Source organism: Cebus imitator, unplaced genomic scaffold (assembly GCF_001604975.1).
Source record: "Cebus imitator isolate Cc_AM_T3 unplaced genomic scaffold, Cebus_imitator-1.0 Scaffold448, whole genome shotgun sequence".
Lineage (NCBI taxonomy): Eukaryota > Metazoa > Chordata > Mammalia > Primates > Cebidae > Cebus > Cebus imitator.
In genome coordinates this window covers 1,381,797-1,399,927 of record NW_016107763.1, presented here as the reverse complement: position 1 = coordinate 1,399,927, position 18,131 = coordinate 1,381,797, and the positions used below count along the sequence as shown (strand labels likewise).

Genomic DNA, 18,131 nt, shown 5'->3' with positions numbered 1-18,131 from the left:
AACAGTAAATTCCAGTCTTAGTGAGATCTTTCCAGGAAAGCCTAAGATGGCCATTTATCTGGGCTTCCAGGGCAAGTGCTGTTTAAAACCTGCAACTTCTTCAGTCCTCTGGGCCAGCCATACCTGTTACCTGTGGTCAACTACAACCCAGCATATAAACCTCTCCAGTCCTTCATTTTTCCTGGGCTTCTGTCACCAGACACGATGTCCCGAACCACCTTCCTCCTAACTTCTTCCATTTTGAACTGACTGCTGTTCCTGCAAACTTCCACACTGTCACTCTCTTCACTGAGCATCTCTGCATATCTTGGGCTTGATGGATGCCTGCTGGGCCTCTGATTTCATGGCTTCCCCAACAGCCCAGTCCAGGGAAAGCTGCTTATTCTATCTCACCCTCTGTGCCATAGGATTAAATGATGTGGTTGGCATTTTTCCCCTTTGCCAAAGTGGTTTCCAGGGCATATTCTACCATCACTGGATGAATATCTCTTTTTGGCATATATGGTGTCCACTTTTACTTCTCTCTACCTCAGTTATCACTACTATAAACCTACTTGTTGAAGAGTTCAGAAGACAATGCATTTTTTTTGTCACACCCTGGCAACTGCCATCATCTTAAGTGACTTCACATCTGGGCAGATGATCCATAAAAAGGGAGAGCTTATAGGGTCTTGGCTTCCCTGACTCCGATCACCTTCTCTATCCCACTTCAGGCAACCCACCACTCAGCCACATCATAATATTGAGTAACCCAATCCTCCTGAATTTATAAAATCATAAATGAAATAACTGATTCTAACTCTAAGCCTTAGCTACTAATCACATGTAATGTATAATCATCTTATTGTGTAATAATCATATGTTATGTTACAGGGTTACTGTGAGGGTTAGTCAGAAATAAGAAAACGAAGACCTGGGAATAGTGGCTGAAAGGATTTGAAAGGGGAGACTAGTAGCAAAGACATCAGTGGAAACTTCATTTTGTTTGGAATGAAGAGGTTCCTGGAAGCCTGGATAGAGGCAGTAGCACCATAGGTAAAGAGTGTTAGTTTCCAGAGACATTAATGAAATAAAATTGGGAGGATTTAATAACCTCTTGGATTTAGAGAGGAGCAAGGAGTAGAGGCTGACTCCAAAGTGGCTAGCTTGGAAGACTAATTGTATTGTAGCTCTGTTAATGCATCGGGAAGGTGGAGCAGATAAATGATACATTTCAGGTATTATTAAGTCAATCTGTCCAAAAAAAAAAAAAAAAAAAAGGTAGATATATGTGTTTGGAATTCAGAAGACTAGCCAGAATAAAAGATAAAGCTGTGAAATCATTAGCATATAAATGTTATTGAAGTTATGATAGTAGATGAAGTTACCCAGAGAGAGGAATGTGTAGAATTAGGAAAGGAAAGGGTAAGTTTCTGAAGGACCCCAACATCATAGGCATGGCTAGGAGACACAGAATCAATCACAGGGCCGGAGAAGGAAGTAATGGTTACAAATGAAAATGATTTAAATGATGATAATAGCTATCATGTATTGAGTGCTTATTATTACCAAGTAGTTTTGCCACACATTTTATATACATTATAGCACAGGGGTTTAGAGCACACGTAGTGCTTGGTTTCAAATTACAAATTCTACCATTTACTAGCTATTGCCATTACCAAGTTACTTAAGCACTCTGCTGCTATGACTTGAGGATAATAAAAATGCTGATTTTGTAGAGTTGGCTTGAAGCCTAAAATAGTTAATGGATAATTTAAGACAATGTCTGACTCATAGAAAGTCCTATACAAGGGTTAACAGTTATTTTTATTATTCAAATTGTAATTTCACAATAACTCAAGGAGAAAGCATAATTTTTATCCCTATTTTCAAATTGGGGAAACCGATATTCAAAAAGTTTACTTATAGCAAGTGTCAGAGTTTATATTTGAAAGAGATCTACCTAACTAGAGAGTCCCAAGTATTTAGTGAGCGGGAAAGGATGTTGCAGAAAACAAAAAAGCAAATAGTTTTAAGAAGCAGAGAGTGACTAAAAGACCTAAATACAATGAATTTGTCATGAAAATAATCCATAAAGCATTTTTTTAAAATTCATCTGGTCTAACAGTAGCAATAAAGATTTTATGAGGATAGCATGATGTCAGAGTTGGTCAGTAACAAGGAACTGTTGCCACCTGGAAATTGAGCTACCAGGAGTCTCTTTACACTCCTGCTCTGAGCTGTGTAACAAGGACTCCCATGTGCAAACTTGTCCATCACCCAAGAGTCACTGTGCACAGAAGAGTTTACAGATATGATCTGCAATTATGTCAATACAATGAAACCATTGGGTTCTCCTCAAATTTAGTCAGCTATACTTCTATCAGTAGTTTCACAGTTCTCCATTTGGCAGATAAGGTTTTTGCTTACTACTTTGCACCATTCTCATGGATTTCGCTTTTTAAAATCATTGTCTTGGTGTCTCATAACATCTTCAATCTAATATGCTTTTAGTTAAAGGAAATAGAATTTATTTCTATTTTTTTAATCCATTTACATTAATTAATCCATTTAAATTAAATTAATAGATTTTAATCCATTTGTAATGAACACTTCACAAAATGGATTTATAAATCCCTTGGCACCAGAAGGAGATTACAGGACACCATGCTTTTCCTTCTCCTTGTATGGTACGACAGACATAAATGGCTCATGCATGTGGGACATTTTGTGTCAACTTTTTCTTACCAGTCCGTGAAGCTTACGTTCCCTATGTTAATGGTGATTTAAGAAGAGGATCATTTAGCAAGCAAGCCAAGTGGTTCCCATTGCATCTCGGCTCTTTCAAATGTGGTGGCTGCAAATGATGCTGCTATGCTTTGTTGTAGGGTTCTATAAAACGCTGGGCATAGTGCCTTATTTAACAGTTCCCTAGTGCTATTTTGGAAAAGCCCTCTGCAGAAAATGCCAGAACTCAGCTTGAACTCTTGTCCCCTGTCAGGGAGAATCTTTCTATCAGCGGGATTTCTCAGCTGTTTCAGAAATCGTTCAACCCTTTACTGGTAAATTTTGTTCCTGTAAAATATGCCAACTGTAGCTTATCCTAATTGTTCATCCTAAGAGCTTTAAAAGCAAATAATTTTATGAGGGAACTTCAATCTTTGCTACAAACATTTATCTGGAAATCTTAATTTTAATTCACTAAAGATTTTCCCTTGTTTTTCAACTCACTTTAAAAAACATATTAATGCTTATTTTCATCTTCAGCAATAAAATGAGGTTTTCTTTATCTGTTAAGATAGTCCACCTGCAATGAACAACAATAATTTGCTAAATTAATAGTATATCCTTTGTTATGTACCATATTCTCTTTCATTTTTATTATTTGTGGTTCTATTATTATCCCTGTTTTACAGCTTACAAAACTGGGACATAGAGAGGATAAAAAAAAATCTGAAAGTTAGTAAATGGTAAAACCAATATTTGAATCCAGGTAGTCTCATTCCAGAGCCACATCTAATGAATGAGGAAGATCTAGAACATTAAGTTAATGTATCTTCCTTGTCATGAAGCAATGGTAACTATCCTGGTATCTGGATTAAGACAATTCTTTACAACCTTTGGTGAGTTCCAAAAGTCCACTGTGAGTTAATTCTTTGGAACTGAGAATACAATGCTAGAGAGGTCTGGTGCTCTGCCCAAGCCCATGAAATCTCATTTGAAGTGTAAGGTTGGTGAAATGCAATATATTTAGAGTAACCAATGTCAAAGCTATGATGTTGCAATATCAGACATCATTGAAAACATAAAACAGTATGTAATGTTTAAAATTATTTGAATAGTATTGCTTGAATAAATGGTAGGTTTAATTATACAATGAAGGGAAATATAAAGATGCATTGTAGTAAGAAAGCCATAGGAAAATAACTGAATCAGGACATTACAAGACATGCTAATTTTTGGTGAAGTGCAAAAATTGCAAGCTGAGAAACAGAAAAGCAGGCAGGTAGGGATAGGACAAGGAGAGGTGGTATGCGGAAAATTGAATACACACAGTACTAACAGGTCATGCAGTCAAAGGGCTCCTCTCACTTTTAAGTATGGTACAGGTATTGATCAACTTATGACCTATGCAACTTACAACCATTCGACTTTACGACCACAATCGCTAGCCACGACTGCTCCACGTCTGGCAGCGCAAACGTTGCCCAGCTGGGCATACAACAGTGCGGACCAGCTTCTGGCAGCACTACCATCTCCACGTGCCCCATTTCAACTGTTATCCCAGACTCGGTACAGCAATTTGTGTTTTGTGTCTTGGATATTTTTCATCAACCCCCTCCCAAGATGTCTACCAAGAGGAAATTGTCTTTGTCTACACCTCAGCCTGCCAAGAAGGAAAGAAAGGCCATCAATCTCAACACGAAAATGAAGGTAATTAAGCGGTACGAAGGAGGAAAGAAAGTGAATGTGATCGCACGTGTTACGAAGTTATCACACTCGACTGTGTCGACGATTTTGAAAGATAAAGAATTTGTGAAGCCGTGAAAGGTTCTGCACCCATGAGATCAACAGTTATAACAAAGCAACGAAGCAGGCCCATCCATGAAATGGAGAAATTGCTATATATTTGGATGGAAGATCAAATTCAAAAACGGGCACCATTAAGTCTTTTTACTGTGCAGATGAAGGCGAGAAGTCTATTTCAGACTCTGAAGGAGCGTGCTGGAGAAGATTACAGTCAAGAATTTGTAGCAAGCACTGGCTGGTTCCAGAGATTCAAGAAAAGATTCCAAATGCATAGCATTCGAGTGACTGGAGAAGCAGCGAGTGCAGATGAGGAAGGAGCACGTAAGTTTGTTGATAGTCTGGATGAATTAATTACAGATGAGGGATACCTAGCAGAACAGATTATCAATGTTGATGAAACTGGATTATTTTGGAAATGGATGCCAGCACGCACTTATATTCACAAAGAGGCCAAAGCATGCCGGGATTTAAAGCATTTAAGGATAGGCTAACTCTGCTGCTTGGCGGGAACATCGCAGGGTTTAAGCTGAAACTGTTCTTAATTTATCACTCAGACAACCCGCGTGCGTTCAATAATGTTAACAAGCACACACTGCCTGTCTACTTTCGTTCTCAACATAAAGCATGGATGACACAAGGGTTGTTTGAAGACTGGTTTATTTACTATTTTATTCCTCAAGTTTGAGAATATTGTTTGGAGAAAGATATCCCTTTCAAGATTTTATTGCTACTCGATAATGCGCCTGGACACCCACCACATCTAGGTGATCTCCATCCAGATGTAAAATTTGTTTTTCTTCCGCCAAACACAACTCCACTCATCCAGCCTATGGGCCAAGGTACGATTGCTACATTAAAGGCCAACTATCTCCAAACCACCTTCGCTCAAGCAATATCCGCTATAGATGCTGACTCAGAACTAACATTGCGAGATTTTTGGAAACACTACAACATTTTGATGTGTATCAAGAATATCACTACCGCCTGGGAGGCTGTGACGACAAAGTGCATGAATGGCGTCTGGAAAAATTGTATTAAGCACTGTGTTAATGATTTTGACGGATTTGACAGTGAACATGAACTTGAAACGATTTGGGAAAAAATAGTAAAACTTGCTAAAGTCCTTTCTTTGGAGTGTGAAATGGAAGATGTCAAAGATTTGCTAGACAAAGAATCCGGAGAACTTACAAACAAAGAGCTAATAGAACTGGAAGAAGAAAGAGTGGTGGAAGAAGAAAGAAGAGAAGCAGAGAAAGAAGAGGAGGAGCCAGAAAGAAAGTTCACCACTAAGGGATTATCAGACGGTTTATCTTTACTGAATAAACTTCTTATACATTTCGAAGCAATGGACCCAAACATCGAACGATTTGCACGAATTGAACGGATGGCGCATGATGTGTTTCGTCCGTATCGTGAAATTTATGAAGAAAAAAAGAAACATACAATTCAGACAAAGCTCACCATGTTTATGAAAAAACCAACTCCGGTAACCCCAACTGCTGCTCAGATGATGACATCAACGATCCGCAGCCAAGCACCAGCGACCAATAAAATGTTTCGTACATGTTTATATATTTTGATATGTTTTGCAATTGGGAAAATGTTTCCTATGGTATTTTTTACACCTGTATTTTGTATTTTTGTATGCACCTGTATTTTGTAATTTTGTATGTTTTGCAAATATTAAACCAGTTGTACTGGTAATGCAGTGTTTTACTTAAACCTGACGAATGTAAAAATAAGAAACAAAATGGTGTAGAGATGATACAAATGGCATAAAATGAACAAAGAAAATTGTGATATATAACAATAATGAAAGAAAATTATGATAAAATATGACTTAAAGATTTTTATAACATCATTTCACAGTACTGTACATATAGCCTACTCAACTTACGACCAAATCGTGTTATGACCAGTCTGTCAGAACCAATCGTGGTCGTAAGTCAAGCACTAGCTGTATGTGTTGTGGAACACACACACATGCGCGCGCACGTACGCACCACATCTATTTCCCTGTCTGACCACCCACCATTAATTGCAAAGAATTGGGGCAGCCCAAGGACATGCACACCTGAAGAACCATAGGGTAGTGAACAGTCTCCTGAGTTTCCAGCCTAAGGAAAAAGAGAATAAGTGAGAAAACAGAGCATACCTTTCTTAAAACTTCAACCAATTGTTTGGGTATCATCAAAATTTGTTTCTGTGGCCTTAAGTAGGAATAATATCAATGTAATGGATTAATGAGATAATACTGAAAATCTGTGGTATGTTTGGCAGCACATAGTAGATATCTAATAGATGGTAGTTAATAGTATTACAGGAGAAAACAGATGTGCTTCCTCAAGCCCCCAAGCAAAAAAAGGAAAGAAAACATAGTACATTTCTATTTGGTATATTTTAAGTCAGATTTTTAGATTTGAGGTTGAGATTTGGAAGATAAAACCTTCAGAGATGTTTGTCTGTCCCTCATTGTGGTTGCAGTTTTCATCACATTTTCTCTAGAGCATTTACTCCTTTGCCCAAATTGCATTTTTGTGCATTAGCTATTCTCAAACTTTTTAGTCTCCGAGGCCTTCATGCTTGTAAAAATTATTCAAAGGACTTTGTTTGTATGGGTTACACCTGTTGATATTGTCCAAATTAGAAATTAAAATTAAGAAATTTAAAATTTGTTTACTTATGAATTAAGTCAAAAATAACAAACCATTTACATATTACCATGACTCTTTATTAAAAATAAACCATAATTTATAAACAAAAATTTAGTAAGAAAGACAGCATGTTTAACATTTTTGCAAATCATTTTAACGTCTGGCTTAATAAAGAACAGTTGAATTCTCACAATTGCTTCTGCATTTGATCTGTTGCAATATGTTGTTTTGGTTGAAGTATATGTAGAAAATCCAGTCTCACACATATATGTAGTTAGAAAAGGCAAGAGTATTTTCATAGCCTTTTCAGAAAATTGTGGATATTCTTTTATATAGCACATAAACTCAAAAAGTGATTGTGTCTTTTAAAAAAAAGTTTGATTAACAAATATAAACTGTATACCATGTACAAAATATGATTTTGAAATGTATATGCATTGTGGAATGGCTAAATTGAGCTAATTAATATATACACTACCTCAATCCTTTTTTTGTAGTGAGAACACTTACAATATATTCTCTTAGCAATTTTCAAGAATATAATACATTGTTATTAACTATAATCGCTGTGTTGTACTGAAAGTTTCACTCACCATTAAATGGTAACATAGTGAATAAATCTAGTAACATGTTAGCATTATGATTTATTCCTCCTTTCTAACTGAAATGTATCCTTCAACCAATATGCCCCAACTCCTCATCCTAACCCCTGATAACCACCATTCTGTTCTCAATTTCTATGAATTCAACTTTTTTAGATTCTACATTTAAGTGAGATCATGTGGTATTTGTCTTTCTGTGCCTGGCTTATTTCATTTAATATAATGTCCCTCAGGTTCATCCATGTTGTTGCAAATGATAGGATTTTCTTCTTTTTAAAGGCTGAATAGTATTCTATTGTGTTTATATGACACATTTTTATTCTTTTATTTATGGATATACACTTAGGTTAATTCCATATTTTAACTATTTTAAATAATGCTGCAATTAGCATGGGAATGTAGATATTTCTTTGACCTACAAATTTTATTTCCTTTTAATATATGCTTAGTACTGGGATTGCTGGATCATATGGCAGTTCTATATTCAATGGGAACCTCCACACTGTTTTCCATAATAGCTGTACTAGCTTATATTCAACACAGGATTGTTTCTTAAAGGTGAGTTGCAGTATAGAATCTTAAACCATATTAATGAACTTTGCATAATTTATTACATTAAAATCCATTATCTGTCTCACACTTCATATATATTTTTAACCTAGGTATGATTTTATAACATCCTGCATTGATCATTTGGAGAATATTGGTTTACAAAACTTATGTAGGTCTTCCAAATATTGACCTATTTTACTTAACAATAACAAAAACACCACTTTGTTAATATAACCATTGATCTCATCTATCATTTATCTCAATCAAAAGTCTTTTAGGTACTGGGAATCTGTCATACTCATGGAGACAAAGGCAGGTTTTCCAAATTTCTGATTTTTGCTAGAAAGCTCCAATCTTATCACTGGCAAGAAATACTGTAATTTGTTTTACTTGAAGTGATAGCTCAATTCTTTCAACTTATTTTCAATTATTTCAAAAAAAAAAAAAAGCCTGTGAAATATCCAAGGTTGAATAACTGTAGTTTGTCTGTCAGTCTTCTTTCACTTAAAATGATGTTCCACAAAAGGTGTCTAGCCCAGCTGACAATCAGTTGCACAGATGTTTTACATGTGTGTGCACACATGTACTCTTTGATGTGCAGCAAGTCTTTATGTATACTTTCCATTTCATCACACAAAATGTTAAAAAAGACAAATATTTGAGAGTGATATTTAAGGAAATTAATTTTTTTTGAGACAAAGTCTCACTCATGTCACCCAGGCTGGAGTGCAGTGTCATGATCTCAACTCAGTGCAGCCTCCCCTCCGGGATTCAAGGATTTCTCCTACCTCAGCCTCTGTATAGCTGGGACTACAGGCGCCCACCACCATGCTCAGTTAATTTTTGTATTTTCAGTGGAGACATGGTTTCACCATGTTGACCAGGCTGGTCTTGAACTCCTGACCTCAAGTGATCCGCCTGCTTCGGCCTCCCAAAGTTCTTGGATTAACAGGCATGAGCCGTTAATCCTACAATGCCAGGCTGAAAATTAATAAGTTTAAATGTTTCATCAAGGACAGCCTGAAGTAAACTTAAAAAAAAAAAAAAACTGTAGTTAAAAATTACTAGTGAAGTTTGAATAACTCTCTCAATTCTTGTGGAGGTGCTGAAAGTTTTCACATCGTTGTTCTTGCACCATCAGTGCAAATAGTAGCACAGTGAATAAAGCTGGTAAGATGTTAGCGTTATGATAAAGAGAGTATTCATTTTATGGATACCCTGAAAGAGTCTCAGGGACTCCCAGCTGCCCATGGCCCACATTGTGAGATACAGAATGCTTCTTTCTAAGCTTGTCTTGTTTTGTCTTATTTTAAAGCATCTCCCTTCTCACCTACAGCTTTTAAGTCATTGAGTTCCAGAATCCAAAATCATGACTCTGCTATAAGAATATTCAGAATAAAATTCAGATAATCGGTGTTGGTTAAAATGAATTTAGTAATCTGTTTGCTGGCAGTTTTGAAATTCTGTAGGAGACATTGATACTCGCTGAATACTTACTAGGAGACTTTGTCATTGACTGGAACTTCCAGGGCATTTCTTTTGAAAGGAGCCCAGAGAAGAGAGATGAAAATAGTTGGCACCTGCCCGTTGCTTAATACCCTCCAAAACGGCTGAGTTTCTAAATAAATAAATGCCATACTTATATAATACCTTGCTTGCTTAATTGCTGATGTTTGCTCCTAATTATTCCAAAATAAAGGAAATGAATGGAATTATGTCCTAAGGTTGTGCCAAAAGCAAAGAAACTAGGTATATCTTCAGCCCCCCAATAATTTGTTTCAGGGCCCGTCTGTTGCTATCAGTGGCATACTCTGCTGTTTACTTTTCACAACCAGAATTTAATTAAATGCAGTTCATTGCCCTCTTCACAGTTCTTATCACATCCTTCAGAAGTGTAAAGCCACTGTTACTGTCTAAAACATGCTGCCCAAGTGAGAAAATTATAGGAAAAAATATATCTATTTCTTCCCCAGAATTGGATGGGAAAGTACCCAAAAGGAGAATATATAAAAATGAGTGAATTTCTTACATGTGTAAATATGGCAAGTTAGCTAATTAAAACCCCATTCCATTTGGCTCTCAGATACTATTAGTCTAAAAATTTGCTTAGCTCTTAGTCCCCACTCCACAAAGCACTCACCCCCACCACCACAGTCTAGAATCTAGCAGCATTTCCTCTGAACGTCATAGAACAGGACCTGGACCTGTGGATTTGAGGCTAGACAGACACAGTTCTTTCTTAGAGGTAGATTTGTATTATCCCAGCTTATGAAACTGCAAAGCAGTTTATTAAATTTTGTAGTGATAAATGTAAGCGTTACAAGGATACTCCCCATAGAAAGGGAAATAGAACCAGGGAGTTGCTTAATAAGATTAAATCAGAGTAAGATCAATTAGCTGGGTCACTCAAATATTTGAGAGCATTGAGCTAAGCATATATTTCGATAGCAAAGATAAATTTGTCATTACGATCTTTTTCATGTGAACTCATTATTGTCGTTTTTGCCTGGGCATCTCCTCTTCACATTGGAAAGAGTGAGGCTTGTCCATCGTCAGATGGATCCCAGGCATCTCAGTACCACTACTTATCATTGTCTGACCTTTGCTTACTACTTAGCCTCCTTTCGCTAAAGAATATTCCTAGAAATTAAATGAAATAATGGATGCAGAACACATAATAAAATGCCTGGCATAAGTTGGGAGAGCAAGTATTAATCCCCTTTCTGAAGCTTGCTTTTTCTGTGCCTCTGTTGCTGACTCCCCCTGCAATTCTCATGAACATTTTATTCTCTTAGGTATGCAAACACCCTAAGCAGAGTTATTGTTCAGTCTTGTTAATATGGTTGATATTTACTGAGTGCTCACTGTGCACTAGGCATTATATATAATAAATTTTTTAAATCCATTATTTCCTTCACTCCTCACAGCAATCCTGTGACAAGAGCTATAATTATTTCTGTATTATAGAAGAAGACAAATGAGATACAATGTTTAATTAATTTACCTGCCTGGAAAAGGACAGAGATGAGACAGACATCTAGGCAGTCTAACTCCAGCAACCATGTTTCTGGTTGGTACCCTACACTGACACTCAAGGATGACCTTCCTAGGCATCATTCTTTATCTTCCCAAGGGGACTTTGCAAACTCTAGTTTATTTCTTTATGTGTTCATTTACAGATTAATTCTCAGAGGATATCTTAGTTCCTCATTTCTATATTCTATATGGGAACATGCTACCATCACCTTAATTCATAAGCATTTCTGATGGCTTAATTCATGAATAGAGAAAAATATGGTACTCTTGCCCACAATGAAAGCAATATTTCACTATTCAAAATAATAGGTTCCAGCAATTATCCTGGCATACATTCACATTTTAAATCAGTATTTTTTTATCACCTTCTGTTTTCCATGCATTGTTTTTTGTTTGTTTTGTTTTTTGGTTTTTTTGGTTGTGGGTTTTTGTTTTTGTTTTTGTTTTTTTTGAGGCAGAGTTTCACTCTTGTTGCCCAGGCTGGAGAGCAATGGCACGATCTAGGCTCACTGCAACCTCCGCCTCCCAGGTTCAAGTGATTCCCCAGCCTCAGCATCCTGAGTAGCTGGGATTACAGGCATGTGCCACCATGTCAGCTAATTTTGTATTTTTACTAGAGACAGTGTTTCATCACATTGGTGAGGCCAGTCAGGTGATCTACCCGCCTCTGCCTCCTGAAGTGTTGGGATTACAGGTGTAAGCCACCGCATCTGGCCCCAGACAATGTTTTAGGTACTAGTGATACACCCTAGACTAAAGATTGTCAGCCTGTTCACATTAACTTTTCAGGCAAATCATCCTTTGTTGTGGAGAGCTGTCCTGTGCTTTGTGGCATGCTTAGCAGCATCCCTGTCCTCTACCCACAAGATGCCAGTAGCATCACCCCCCTCCCTAGTTGTGACAACCAAAACTGTCTCCAGACATTGCCAAATGTCCTCTGGAGAGAAACAGCAAAATTGCTCCTGGTTGAGACCCTCTTGAATGAGCCCTGCTTTCATGAAGCTTCCATATGAATGTGCTAAAAAAAAAAAAAAAAAAAAAGGAGACAAAGATAAATAACAGAATTGCAGGTATTTAAGTACGATAGTCAGATACTTCACCCCCAAGCCTTCTTCATACCCCAAGGCACTGCTCAAACTAAACTTCTCTCAATTGATAAGTTGCATAGTACTGCAAAAACCCCTTCAGCAAAAGGTTTTATGGGCCTACTTCGATTGAACTTCATAATTCATGTTCAAGCTATAAACACAGCTTTTTCTGACCTACTCCAGGACTCAAAAGAAATACAAGTTAAACTCAGAATTGTTGGTGGTGTTTTTTTAAATTTCTTCTTCTTTCTTCCTTATTCCCATTCTGCTCCCATGAAGTCTCAGTGCTTCTCTCTATTTAGAAATTAAGAGGGACTGCAAGGTCAGCTGCCAGCCTGGCAGATAACAACAGCAGAAGTTGCAACATCATCTGGCTTCATTCTGTTCTGTTTTTATTTGGACACATTTCCCTGCGATTTACTTAGATGAGATTAGGATAACAGTTCAAAGATTATTTTTAAAAATATATATTTTAAGGTATAAAAGATTGCACTTAAAAGTTCCAGTAAAAGCCTTTGATGAAAATTTCTCCTGATCTGAGTTTCAAACTTTGCCAGAAATGACTATTAACCTACTGTTGGACAATCAGAGATAATAATGCTTTTTATATTTTCATATGATCATCACCATTTTGTCAGCAGCTTCTATTTGTACCTTGCAGGTCATTTCATTACCTCTCCCAGCAGCAGCTGTGGGATGGTGTGACTGACTCCCTGCCTGTCTGTCCCTCTACTGAGTTCTGTCTCCTTTCCCCCAGTGCTCTCAGGCAGAAAGACAGGCATCTGTAGATTAACAGTTCTCTCTCATTGGTCTGTAGACAATTGGCCTTATGGCTTTATTCTGTATTGATGCTCCAGGTCCAATAGCTGACCCTTGTTGTCCTTTCTACCCTCTATCTCTATTCTTATAGGGGCTGCATTCTTACCAAGAATACCTAATGCCCATGGCAAGGACCTCCCCTGCCAATCACAAACATTCATTCTTTCACTTATTTGTTCATTCATCCTATAGACATTTATGGAATGCGAATATAATTCAGACCACGTGCTAGGTACAGAAACCCACCTCTTGATAGTCCTATGAGTCTTTTTAGACTTCTTGCTATTGGGCACTATTCTTTGACCAACTGCCCAGAGTGTCTCCCATGATTTGAACCTAAGTCCAGCTAAATTGTTTGCTTCATTTTTAAAAACCAATTTGAAGTTTATATTCCTTCCAGCCTTGACCTAGCCTACTCCAGAACTGGCTAGTCTCTATTTTCATATTAAAGTTTAAAAGTTTATCCTTAAAGGTTTATTTTTTTCTTATGGACTTCTAGCTACTTTTCATTGCATATAAAGGACTTATTGGCAGTGGCAGATGTTGTTTGGTTTATTTGTTGTTTGCTTTTATTTTTGGAAGGCATTTGAATTTTACTAGACACCATCAATTTACATATCTACAAACCTGGGGTACACATTTTATTAATAATCAAATAATCGATGTGCTATTTTATAATAAATGTTGCTACTAATAAAAGTAAATATTAAAATAAAAATCTTATCTAGAAGATTTCTAGAACACAAAGTAGATAATACGTGAGCATAAGGGTAAGCCAGATAAGTCTTTAACTGTCTAATGAGTTACAGAATCTCAAAGGCCTACAGGAACTTATTAGTCACTTATCAAATTCCATGCCTAAAAATAATTATAACTATTAATAATGTGATAATTAGCATTTAATGAATAATTTGTAACTACTCTGTTATAAGTGAAAAATATGATTGATTTAATTTAATACTGGAAAATTCTCCTCTTCAGCACTGGAAACTGGTCACTGACCATAGCAGCCTCAGATGTTTCAGATAACTGAATATTGCAGACTTCTTCAGTTTACCCAGGCTAAACCATCCCCCTCTGGAACCTGGCCGATCAGGCCTGCTCTCTCTTTCTATGACAGCCCTTTAAATATTTGACAACAATCATGCTTTTCTTGAACCTTCTTTCCTACAGGTAGAACAATATCAATAACTCATTTAAGCAATTTATTCACTTATAGTATGAGATTCTTTTCTGGAGGAATTCCCCCAATCCCTGGACTCAACCCTCTCCCTTCTATCAAATATCATTGCTTCTCAAAATGTGGCCCAGATAACCAAACATTATGTTTCAGGCATAAACAGAGCGGGGGAATTCTGTATTTTGTTCTTTGCTATTGGGCACTATGTTTTGACTAGCTGCCCTTATTTATTTTAATGTGAATAAGTTCATATAAGGACTTCAGCTTGGAGTTGAGTGGTGGAAAGAGATAGAGAGCAAAGACAGAAAGCATTGTATGCCAGAGAGTTGAGTTTCCTGAATTAAGTTACATGTGTGCTGACTTTCATGTATGCCAAGAGTTTAAAGGTAATCCCTGAAAAACAGCCACACAGAACAAAGTTATGGCAAACCATAACCCATCAAATAGGCATTAATATTCTTCCCAGCACCATTATTATATAAGGATTGTACTCTATTCAGAACTCTTGTTTAACAACTTTATAGCTGCCTTTCAAGTAATATATATTGGTCATCCACTGGATATGAGGTACTGTTATAGTAGGCAGAAGCTTTCTAATGAAGTCTCACCACATTCTTTCCAAAGGAGGAGAGAGTCTGTGAGGAACCTCTGAGGCATTCTGGGAATGCTCTAGGGCATCCTACAGCCAAATTGAATGTGGCATCAGAAAGACAGGAATTAAGACACTTGGGAGCTGCACTGGAGTCCCCCCTTAAAGGTTGCAGAACTGGAAGCTGGATGTGCCTGAGAAACTCCCACCCTTCTTGTTGGGGTTATCTGGACTTTAGAAGGAGGCCAGTGATTTGAGGAACAGCACTTTTCTTTACCACTTAAGACTCTTGAATGTTATCTTACAACCCAATCCTGCTACCTTGGTAGAGGGAACTTGGCCTTCCTCTATCAAGAGGAGAACAGCTTTCACATTCCATTTTACTTCAGACTGGCTTTCTTAGGGAATCACGCTGCCTTGGCTCCAGTGCTAAATCCCTCTGGTTACAGAACTTCAAACCCTCCCAGAAATGTCACGTCAGCACTGCCCTGGTCCCAAGCTTGTTGAATACTAACCTGGAATTCATGCAAGTAACTAGCATTCCATAACTTAGCAGCAGGCTATTGCAAAACATCTTTGAGCGTTAGGTATAACTGAAAACAAAGGAATTTGACAACTATTTCCGGTAACATTCTGGTGACATGGCCAGTCTTTAGTGGTAGAGTGACTATGTACCTAAAGGTGACAAGATGTGTCATGGCACTTGGTTCCTCAGGGCCTCTCCTGTGTTAACCATTGCTACTTCTGATTATAATTAGAGCCCATAGGTTGTTATTCATGGTGGTAAAACACACACCCAAATATTTTGAAATCTTAATAAAAGAATGCACGATGTTAGTTTTAATTTTCAAAATTAACACTCATTAAAAGTATGTGATTTGCATTAGCACATTCTTAGTTTGTAATAAGAATCTTCAAGAATCGCTCTTAAATTATGACAGCAGCCTTTCCCCAGTTCCTGGGCTTAAACACAATATGACAAAAGACCCATAAGCAATGTGCAAATTATCTTGTTTCTGATTTTACCTTCATTTCCACGTGTTTCAAGTCTATAAGGAAATCCATTTATTCTTTATTATTCTCTGCAGGTGTTTTGAGAATATATTCATTGGGCAAACCAGAAATGTTGGCAACAAAATCCCGAGATCCAGTTTCCTTGTGTAGGCTGTTGGTCAGAAGCATCTGACCAGTATCCCAATTTTAACCTTAAACATATTTTAGATTATATGATAGAAACTGTCTTATTTAAAAGCTGGGATTATGTTTTCTGCTCCACATTTTGGGAATAGATGCCAACATGAAATCTTAATGAAATTATCATTATGTAATTAGCAATCAGATTGTATATTCCTTAATTACATGATTTATTAAATATCCATACGTCATTAAGAATCATCTTTTATACCTATAAAATTATAAGCTCCTGCCATATAATATAACCCAGATCTACCCAGCTAGAACAAAATTGTATAATTCATCAAATATTACATTTTTCTTTAGCTGCATATTATGTTGCTTTCTCTAAATTATCTACCACTCTTATCATGGCCAATGTGATTATAAGGGATAATAGAAAATGGGAATAATACTGATATTTTAAATAAAAAAATAAGCTAAATCTCTGTTGAGTAAGTAGTTTTAAGCTTCCCTTACCAGATTGTGGCCCACTTATATCTTTTTATTGTCCTATTCACCCCCTAGTGGAATTCTTAGTAAGTAGTGGAAATACATATAGAGAGAGTGAAACTACAGAAATAAAGGAGATAGCCAAAAAGCCACAAAGCTGAATGATTCGTGGAGCATGTAGGGGTAGACTGTATTATCATCAAGCAGATGTTTTTGTTAGTGTTAATTATTTATGACTACTTGTAATCTTTATATTTATTAGTTGAGGTACATAGAGAATAAAATTGCATAGCAACTAATAAAATAACTTGTAAAAGATTCCAGTTTAAACACACTCATTATTTTGAAAGGCTTTCTGGGATGACAGACATTAAAACATTTAAATCTTACTAGGGAGCCAAAGGCTCTCCAAGGACTTGTAGTCACTTAAACATCTCTAAGTCTATCTTTTAGTTAGAAGCTTGGGTTAGTCACTGTTGATTTGTGTATTTTTAATCATCAAGAATATCTGAGAAATACACAATTTGGCACCTCACTTTATAATCTGAAAATAACATCACTGAGGGTTAAAAAAATTTTGAGCAAAAGAAAAACATATTTTTTAGTTCATTTCAACCAGTCTTTTTTCTTCAACCTAATAAGGATATAAAATGTATCTGGCGTTAGTGTTTCCTGCTATTGCTGCAGGCTGCCAGAATGTGGAGACCTTTGCACAATGAACCCTTTATTACAATAAATATAAAAAGACGACATAATATTCTAAACAGCTCATCACATTCTTTCTAATGTTCCCTGTACTCGAGAAAATTTTTAATGTATGCTAAGTATTTGAATATATTTTCAAAATAGTAAATTCATGCTTTCAGTTGTTGCCCTTTAGGAGTCCTTTGTGCACACTTGTTAAGGTTATGAGAAACTGGATCTTTAATAATGATCATAATGGTCACTTTTACACTGGAAGAAAACTCAATATTTTCCTAAGTTTCTCAAGGTTATGTTTTTACTCCATAGCTTTTCAACATAGTGTAGGAGTCATCATCTTAGGAATAAGGATTTTCACAAAGTCAGGCTCCAGACTGTCTATTCTGATTCTGGAAGACCTTTAGCAATTTTTATGCTAGGTGGAGGATTTGGTTAAATAAATAGTGTGATTTGAAAAGTGCTCATCATCCTGAGTATTAAACACTTATAGTGAACCCTGCATGTACCCACTAGGGCAGTGTTATTTATTACCAATAAGATTTCTGTGTGGTTTTTTGAGCCTGTTCATGAAGTTGGCAATTGCTGAGAATGTTATTCATCCCACCCTGTAATGTGGGGAGGTAATAGAGAATTACTGTTAACTAAAAGGAGGAAAATGTAGGCTTTGTTGAAGGAATATTAATTTTAGTAGTATTCCTTTCCATTCTAGATAGCCCAATTCATAGAAAAACCTACAGATATGTATACATCCATATGGAGGGTAGAGAATAAATC

General features: G+C 36.7%; 1 protein-coding gene and 1 long non-coding RNA gene across 37 annotated transcripts in view; one reads left to right on the top strand and one right to left on the bottom strand.

The window, feature by feature from the left end:
- Positions 1-18,131, top strand: part of DTNA (dystrobrevin alpha) — a 379,818-nt gene that overhangs the window by 132,644 nt on the left and 229,043 nt on the right. The window lies entirely within an intron of this gene.
- The window catches only part of LOC108291212, a 37,728-nt gene that overhangs the window by 6,836 nt on the left and 12,761 nt on the right, over positions 1-18,131 (bottom strand). The gene's annotated exons all lie outside the window — the stretch shown is intronic.